The sequence below is a fragment of the Cibotium barometz genome, chromosome 48, assembly GCF_041138505.1.
Source record: "Cibotium barometz isolate CiBa-2024 chromosome 48, ASM4113850v1, whole genome shotgun sequence".
In the NCBI taxonomy this organism is placed as follows: domain Eukaryota; kingdom Viridiplantae; phylum Streptophyta; class Polypodiopsida; order Cyatheales; family Cibotiaceae; genus Cibotium; species Cibotium barometz.
This window is the reverse complement of record NC_141093.1, coordinates 8,225,444-8,234,917: the sequence shown is the minus strand read 5'-3', so window position 1 is coordinate 8,234,917 and position 9,474 is coordinate 8,225,444.

Below are 9,474 nucleotides of genomic sequence, written 5' to 3'. Positions count from 1 at the left end.
TCCACCTTGGCCTCTCTAGCTCACCCTACCTCTAGAGTGGCCCCTCTCTCATATTAATGCACATTAGATTCCTGTTGTTCCTGCCCATGATTTATGATTCCAAAATGGCATGCACCTTGGCCTCTAGATGATGATCTGCATCTACCTCTACATGTGTCCATGTAGAAGGCATGATTTTGCATATTTCTAGGAAGATAATTTACTCCCGACATTCATCTCCTCAATGATAAGAAGTGCTATAAGATCCTCAAAGTTTGGGAAGTTTTTCCCTAGTTCAAATAGATGGCAAAAACTGGTCATACTCTTTACCAACCCCATTTAATGTGACCAAGTCGTTGTCATCAATAGGGGCCCTAATAGAACACCAAGTCGTTGTCATCAATAGGGGCCCTAATAGAGTTGACTGTATCTGCAAGCCCTTTAAGTTTCAATAAGTAATCATTAATATTTATCTTGTTCCTTTACATATTATTATGTAACTCTTGCTTCAATTGCATCTTTCTTACTGCCTTGGTACTTGTCATATACAACGTAACTATGGTATCCCATGCATCCTTAGGTATCGCCTGCATCTTGTATATGACCTCCTATCATCATATAATTTGACACACTAATGGACAACTAATACATCACTTTTCTGGCTTTCTCATGCCAAGACTTAAAGGCCTACACCCATTGAGGAGTGACATTTTCTTTTGGAAGCTCCAGCTCCTTCTTGTCACCTAAAACAAACTATAGTATCATTTTCCTATAAGGAAGTTTCTTGTATTGAACTTCCATGCTTGGAAGTTATTCTTGTCTAGCTTCTTGGGATAAATTATCAGACATGTTTACCTATAGTGACTTACCAAACAATATTTGTAGAACTTTTATACTTACATCACACCGGTAACATAGTGGTATTGTAAACCTATTACATTATGTGAACCAGTTACACAAACATGAAATAACTTTTAAATCTAAAATTCTTTACATAGAACATCAAACTTGCAACATAGAGGTATTATACACTATAACTATATGTGAACTAGTCACACAAACATGCAACAACATAGTAGTACTATAAACCTGTTACACTGTAATTATATGTGAACAAGTCACACAAACATATCTGTACTGTAAACTTGTTACACTGTAATTGTAAACCTGTTACACTGTAATTGTATGTGAACAAGTCACACAAACATATCTGTACTGTAAACTTGTTACACTGTAATTGTATGTGAACTAGTCACATAAGCATAGCAGTACTGTAAACCTCTTACATTGTAATTATATGTGAACTAGTCACACAAACATGCAATAACTTGTAAATCTTATATAAGAGTACATACTATAGGGGAAAGTAATTTCCTAATATAGCATACAAATGGTTAGTCCATAGTGTGAACCTGACTACATGAGCTAACACTATAACTATACCATAACTCTAGTACACCAAAGTGGCTATCACACAGCCTGTAAACCATTGGTGGTGACATATAATCTATAATCTCACCCATGTCAGTCGCATAAGTGTGGAGCTATCATCCTAGCATGTTACCCATATCCATACTAGTTGAGCTCAATATCTCAACATGGGGAAGCTTCCAACCAATATTCCATTAAGAAGAAGATGATGCAAACATGCACACCATTTCTCAAAATAAATTAACATAAGAAATCAGTTTGCCAAAATAAATATAACATAGGCAATCAGTTTGCCAAAACCCATTTTCTCTAGAATTCTACCAATGAAAAGACTAGTGTATCCTATCATAGGCTTTTTCCAAGCCGCCCAATTTATAACATAACACATGTCACCCAAGTTTGAAAAGCCATTTCTTTTCAACACTGAGTAGCTATTATCATAAATGGATCTACCTTTGATGAGCACATGTTGTCTCTTAGATATATAAGCTTACATGAAAGGAGTCCAAGTCCAATTGTAACATAACACATTTCTCCCCAATTTGAAGAGCCATTTATTTCCTAGTCAATATTGAGTAGCTGTTGTCATAAATGGATCTCCCTTTGATGAACAAATGTTGTCTCTTAGATATACAAGCTTACATTAAAGGAGTTAACTTGATTGTAATGACTTTGGCGAATATTTTATAGGTGACAGCAGTGAGCAAGTGATAGACCTCCATTGGGTAGTAAAAGATTAATAATGAGCCCTCTTTAATTCCCCTTTCAAGGATGCCAAGTCTCAAGGCCCTATTTAGGATGATGTTTACCTGTTGCTTCTATAGTTGGGGCCATAAGTCAATAAAAAATTGAACTGATAAACCATCCTAACATGGGGATTTATCTCTTCCCAACTACTTAAGTCCAAGAACACATTCATCATAAGGCATCATGCTCAATATGTCCCTCATTCCACTTAGCTTGATCAAGCCTTTGAATTATGATTTGAGATTCTAATTTTTAACATGGAATCTTCTTTTAGTATCCTCCTTCTATCTCAAGGTGTTTCCCAAGAACTCCAGCCATTTCTTATCCATACAATAGAGGTTTTTAAAGCGCTCTACCATTTCAATATTGTCCTTCTTTATTAGTCCTACATCCATAAAATAGGGGTTTCTAAGCACTCTACCATTTCAATCTTATCCTCCTTTACCAGTCCTAAATCCATATAATAGGGATTTCTAAGCACTCTAACATTTCAATCTTATCCTCCTTTATATGCCCCCCTTAAAAAAAACAAACAAATCGTAAAAAAAAACTAATCTTCCTCCTATAGCTTTTACCAAATAGGTTATGCTCTTGGATGGCCCAGCATAGCATGACCCCCACAAACCATAGCCTTTCTATTGTCCTTTAGCCCCTTCACATTCCAGAGACACCATCCATTTTAATAGTCATTGTGCATAGATGTGTTAGGGACCATATCCACATGTTCCCCTTGAGAACTTTGAATTTCTTTCGAGCCAAAGGAGTGTTTATCTCTCCACTATATCATTTTGGAGTTGTACCTGGGCATAGTTAACATTCCAGTCAAACTTTTATTGAGAGGATGTGTAATGCTCTTCATCCTGAAGAGCCTCAAAGAAATTTTAGAGTAGATGGGTGGTAACAAGAGATTGCTCTCTAGTTGAATTGGCTTTGTGAGGTCCAGAAATCACATCCCATTTGGGGCCCTTCTTTCTATTGCTGAGAGGAGGTGTCACATTCTTCATCCTAAAGGGCTTAAAAAAAGGAATTCTTAAGGTAGGTGGGTAGTGACAAGGAAGATTACAATTGCTCCTGAGGTCCAAAAATCACACTCCATTTGGGCCCCTTCTTTCCACCACCTTTCTCACTGGTGGATGGGAATCCTTTTTCACCCATCCTTTCTTAGTGGGAGTGGAGGGGAATCCTTTTTCACTATCCTTACTTTTAGAGTTTACTCCTTCATTAACCCTAGTCTTGCCTTTGTCTAGATTAGATCATTGAGGTACCTTATCATTCATGTTTTGTCATTCGAGTTTACTCCTTCATTAACCCTAGCCTTGCCTTTGTCTAGATTAGATCATTGAGGTACCTTATCATTCGCGTTTTATCAATAGTTTTTATTCTTTGAAGTTCCTTGTCTTGTTCTAACGTGCTAGGCTTATATACTTCTTTCACATCTCTTAATCCTTTATCCCCTTTGTCCTTATCATCCCTTCAGAGGTCCTCTCCCTTGGAACTAGACATTGTTTTGTAAAATGCCCAAATCTCCCACATTGAAATCAAGCACCTGCGAATGCTCAGCTTGCTACCAACAACACCTAGTTCAATCAATAGGGACTTTAGTGTTTATTTAAAGGTTTTATAGGAGATACAAACTTTATCGGGGCCCTCCTAGAGATGGGTTGATAGGCGCATACAATGTGGGGCCCTAAGCCATAGTGCCTCGTGTTGGCTAGAGCCAAGGGGGCAAGTCAATAAATTTTATCCAAACAGGGCAAGCTTTCCAAACAATATCTGATTAACATAAAAAAGAGGTTCCCACGGTATGACATGCATCATGTTCTTACCTAAAAATAGATGAGTTTTGCTTAAAGTCTCAGTAACAAAGATAGGAGGTTAAGTCAACAGAACACTGAAGAAACCCTTGCCCAAGTAATATATTTGGGACATGGCTTTAAGATGGAGAACCTCTTTTTCAATCCAAGATTGTAACTCTTTCTTGAGAGAGGTAGCTTACTTGTGCACATGCGAGTCATACTACATGAAGCAAACAAACCAATTTAGTGATCCATAAATTCTTGGGGAAGGGTTACATATACCTGAGCTTGATTGGGAGCCTTGACAAAACCTAGTGTAGAGCCGATGTGGTTTTTAGCAGTCCACAGGTAGAAGACTCTAGATGGGGTAGGACAATTGGTTGCATATACGGGTGTTCTCCTAATGCATCTCTAGCTTTTTGTATCTTCTAGTTTATATTCCACTGTCATGAGAATATATTTTAAGTCCTCTAGAAAAATATTATTTATCCCCTCTTGAGTAATTTGGGGATGCCTAGATTACTCTTGCGTCATACCGGCTAGGTTAATATCGTGGGTGACACCACTATAAATATTAATACGTGCGGTATATGACGTATGTTTGAGGCCACCTATGATTATTTCAGTTAGGTTTGTATGGCAGGGTGATTCCTGGGGTACTTACGCCTGGTAGTCATGAGTTGGTGATGATTTGTGTTTGTTTAATATTTGTGGGATTAATTTAATAATTAATTGGGCTTATATTTTCAGGTGATGAAGACTATGGGAATTGAAGAGTTTACTTTGGAAGAAATGTCTTGGTTCATCACATTTCATTTTTGGCAAGCATAGTAGCTTGTAACCTTAGTAAATGATTTTTTGACTTATTGCCTGGAAATTCTCCGCCTTGTAAAGCTCCCTATAGAGTCAACAATTTAGAGCAAAAAGAAATCCAAAGCCAAATAGAAGACTTGCTAGAGAGAGGCCTTATTCGACCTAGTAGTTCACCTTTTGGAGCTCCAGTACTTCTTGTTAAGAAGAAGAACGGAACTTACCGAATGTGTGTAGACTACTGTGCATTGAATAAGGTTACTGTCAAGAATAGATATCCTATTCCTAGGGTAGATGATCTTCTTGACAAGCTTAGAGGATCAAAGGTCTTTAGCAAGATTGACCTGAAGTCTGGGTATCATCAAGTTCGTATGACTCAATCTGACATTTTCACGACAGCTTTTAGAACCCAAACTGGTCATTATGAGTTTTTGGTTATGCCATTTGGTTTGACCAATGCTCTAGCTACTTTCAGCCGTATGATGAATCGCATATTCCTTAAGTTTCAAAGTTTTGTTATAGTGTTCTTTGATGACATTCTTGTTTTTAGCAAGGATCGACAAGAGCATGAACAACACTTGGAACAAGTGTTCAATCTTTTGAGAGAAAATGAATTGTATGTCAATCCTGAAAAGAGTTCTTTCTTTCAAGAAGAGATTGAATACTTAGGTCATATAGTGTCAGCTGAAGGGATTCGTGTAGATCCTAAGAAAATTGAGTGTATTGCTTCTTGGCCTACGCCTAGAAACATACATGATCTTAGATCTTTCCTTGGCCTATGTAGTTATTATAGGAAGTTCGTCAAGAATTTTGCTTGTATTGCTCATCCTTTGACTGAACTCCTTAAGAAAGCTACAAATTTCAATTGGACTGAAAAGCAAGATAAATCTTTTGCAACACTCAAGAATGCTTTAACACAAGCACCAGTTCTTACACTACCTGATTTTCAAAGACCATTCTTTATGGTAGTGACTGATGCTAGTGGCAAAGGATTTGGAGCTGTTCTTATGCAAGACAACCATCCTATTGCTTATCAAAGTAGAAAGCTTAAACCTGCAGAGCAAAATTATAGCACATATGACAAGGAATTAGCAGCAGTAGTGCATGCTTTGAAAATCTGGAAGCATTACCTAATGGGCTCTGAATTTCTCATCAAGACAGATCAACAAAGCATTAGGCATTTGCTTACGCAACCTCTTATTTCAGATAGGCACATCAAATGGGCATCTTTCATTTAAAGTTTCCAACCTATGATTCAATATCAACCTGGAAAAGAAAATGTTGTTGCCGATGCTTTGAGTCGAAGACCAAATATCAACAACATTCCATTGTTGAAAGTGAACCATTTGTACTTATGAAAGAAACTTACGAAGTTGATCCAGATTTTTCTGAAATATGGATCAAATTGCGTGAAAACAATTGGACACCTCAAGGAAGTTATTCTCATAATGATGGCTATCTTTTCTTTGAGAAAAGATTGTGTGTTACTCAACCTTATAGACAACTTGTCTTGGAAGAGATGCACCAACCACCATTTGTGGGACATAGAGGAGTTTCCGCAACACTTCAAGTAGTTTCTCAAGAATTCTATTGGCCTCATTTGAAGAATGATGTAGCTAAATTTGTAGCTGAATGTAACATTTGCCAAACAATTAAAAGCTACAAAGGCAAAGCTTTAGGATTGCTTATGCCTCTACCTATTCCTGATAGACAATGGGAACAAGTGTCTATGGACTTCATTACTGGCTTTCCTACTACTTCCAGTCACCATGACATGATTTGGACAATAGTGGATAGATTTAGTAAGCAAGCCTATTTCATTCCATGCAAAAAGACACTAACTTCTCAGCAAGCCGTGAACATATTTGTTAAGCAAATTTTTGTTCATCATGGACTACCCAAAGTGATAGTTTCTGATAGAGATTCTAAATTTTGTAGTCACTTTTGGGTTGCTCTTTTCTCAAACTTAGGCACTAAGTTAGATTTTTCCACGGCTTTCCATCCAGAATCGAATGGATAGACCGAAGTCACAAATAGCACTATCTTAGATATGCTTAGAGCCTATGTTTCCCAGCAACCTAGTGCATGGGATAAGTACATACACCTACTCCAATTTGCTTATAATAATACTCCTCATACTGCTACTGGTCGAGCACCATTTGAGATCATCTATGGTAGAGCTTTGCCTATTCCGGCTACTAGACTCTCTCATAAGATTGAAGCTGCCGACCAATATGTTAGAGACTTTGATCGCATTTTATCTGAAGTGCGTGATTGTATTGCAAGAGCTCAAGAGAAGTATACATCTCAAGCAAATAGGAAGCGTAAAGATTTTTCATTTCAAGAAGGTGATTATGTACTTTTGAGAATTGAAAAACATCGATTAAAGAGTGTGGAAAAATTCCCTGCAATGAAGCTAGCGCCTAGATATTATGGGCCATTTAAAATCCTTCAAAAGATTAATGATGTGGCCTATAGACTAGAGCTTCCATCTAATTGGAATATCCACAATTCTTTTCATATCCATCTATTGAAACCTTTTCGAGGAACACTTCCTACTCACCCAACATATGAGGAACCACCTCTTATTGAAGGAGAGGAAGAAGTCTTAGTTCCTGATGCTATCATTGACCAAGAGATAACAACAACAAGAACAGGTAATCAATACTTTAAGTATCTTTTGACTTTCAAGAATCATCCTCAAGAAGATGCTAAATGGATGCCTGAGAAATTTTTCCGAGTTTACCCTGAAATTCTTCATTCTTTTCAAACCCAGTAAATCCACAATTGAGGACAATTGCAAACTCAAGCAAGAGGGATGTCATGAGAATATATTTTAAGTCCTCTAGAAAAATATTATTTATCCCCTCTTGAGTAATTTGGGGACACCTAGATTACTCTTGCGTCATGCCGGCTAGGTTAATATCGTGGGTGACACCACTATAAATATTAATACGTGCGGTATATGACGTATGTTTGAGGCCACCTATGATTATTTCAGTTAGGTTTGTATGGCAAGGTGATTCTTGGGGTACTTACGCCTGGTAGTCATGAGTTGGTGATGATTTGTGCCTGTTTAATATTTGTGGGATTAATTTAATAATTAATTGGGCTTATATTTTCAGGTGATGAAGACTATGGGAATTGAAGAGTTTACTTTGGAAGAAATGTCTTGGTTCATCACATTTCATTTTTGGCAAGCATAGTAGCTTGTAACCTTAGTAAATGATTTTTCCATTTTGAACTTTAGGAAAGATACATTTATTTATGTGGAATTTATTAAAGCCTATGGCTTTACCCTAGTCCCAATATTTGACACTCTATTTTTGTTAAAGAAGAGTGCCGTGCTCTCTAAAAAGCACATCTTGTATATTTTGGGGACTATGGCCTAATTTTGGTGAAAAAGAAAGCTAATAAAGAAATACTCTTGTGTGGGGAGAGGCCACGCACAAGAGGGGGGAAGATTGCACCCAATATGGTCTATTGAGCTAAGTATTTTAATTTTGTTAAGTGTTTAAATTTCAATTGATTTGATTTAGTTGAAGCTTGCAAAGCAATGGTTTTTATGGTTGAATTAATTCTTGTGAATTCTCTACTCTTCCACAATTTATCCTAGAATAAGATTCCGGTTGCATCCACACAAGCATGGTAGGACAATTGGTTACATACGTGTGTTCTTCTAATGCATCTCTAGCTTTTTGTATCTTCTAGTTTATATTCCACACAAGTCACCCACTTAGTAAGTGTTAAATTTTTCTTTTCTTTATGTATCATGATTAATTAACATAATTTGCATAATTTGAAGTGAGATTTGTTGTATCTAACATCTCATTTTTTAAAAACTCAAAAAAGCAAAGTCTATATGTCGCTTTACTCTTTTTTTTTCTTTCTTTTTTTGGTGAGGTAAAATAAAAGTCTTTACGTCCTTTAAATGTTACATGTGATGTGTGGATAGTGATTTGTGGACAATCTTCAAGAGAGGTTCACAGGTGTGAGAAATTTTGAACTTTAAAATCCGTGCCTGTGCGGATATATTATGGTGGCTGATATTATGATAAATCTCTAAAACTTTTCAGGCTAGGCTCTTGTACCCACTACTAATTCACAATCATATCTTGGTCATCTCTCACATTCCTAATTTGTTTAGCTCCTTAAAGCTTTCACTATTGAGCCTTAGTAAAACAATGATGTCTCTACTCTTGAAACCTTCGTCATCTATGTCATAGGGACGTTCGTTGTGCCATGATTGTAATTATGCTTGAACACATGGTTCTCGTGAGATGATTGTGCGATGTGGTCACTCCAACCAACTAAGTGGCTCTCACTTGTGGGGCTCATCTTGAGGGGTATTAACCCTTGTGTGTGTGAGTTTGATAGTTTGCAAGGGAAAAAAACAATAACAAGTTGTTAAGATCAAAATACTTCAATTATTTCTAATTTTCAGAACCATATTTCACTCTCCTTATTTTATGGAAAGCTTGTAGTGATGTTTGAATTGGAGAAAAATGTTTATAGGGAACATTACCATACGAGTAAAAGTATAATTATAATGAGAATAAGAATTATAATGTCTTGATTGGAGAAAAATGTTTATAAAGAACACTACCTTAAAGAGTAGAATTGTAATTACAATGAGAATTAGAATTAGAATTAGAATTAGAATTACCATGAGTAGAATCATACTTACAATGAGAATTAGAATTAAGATTGA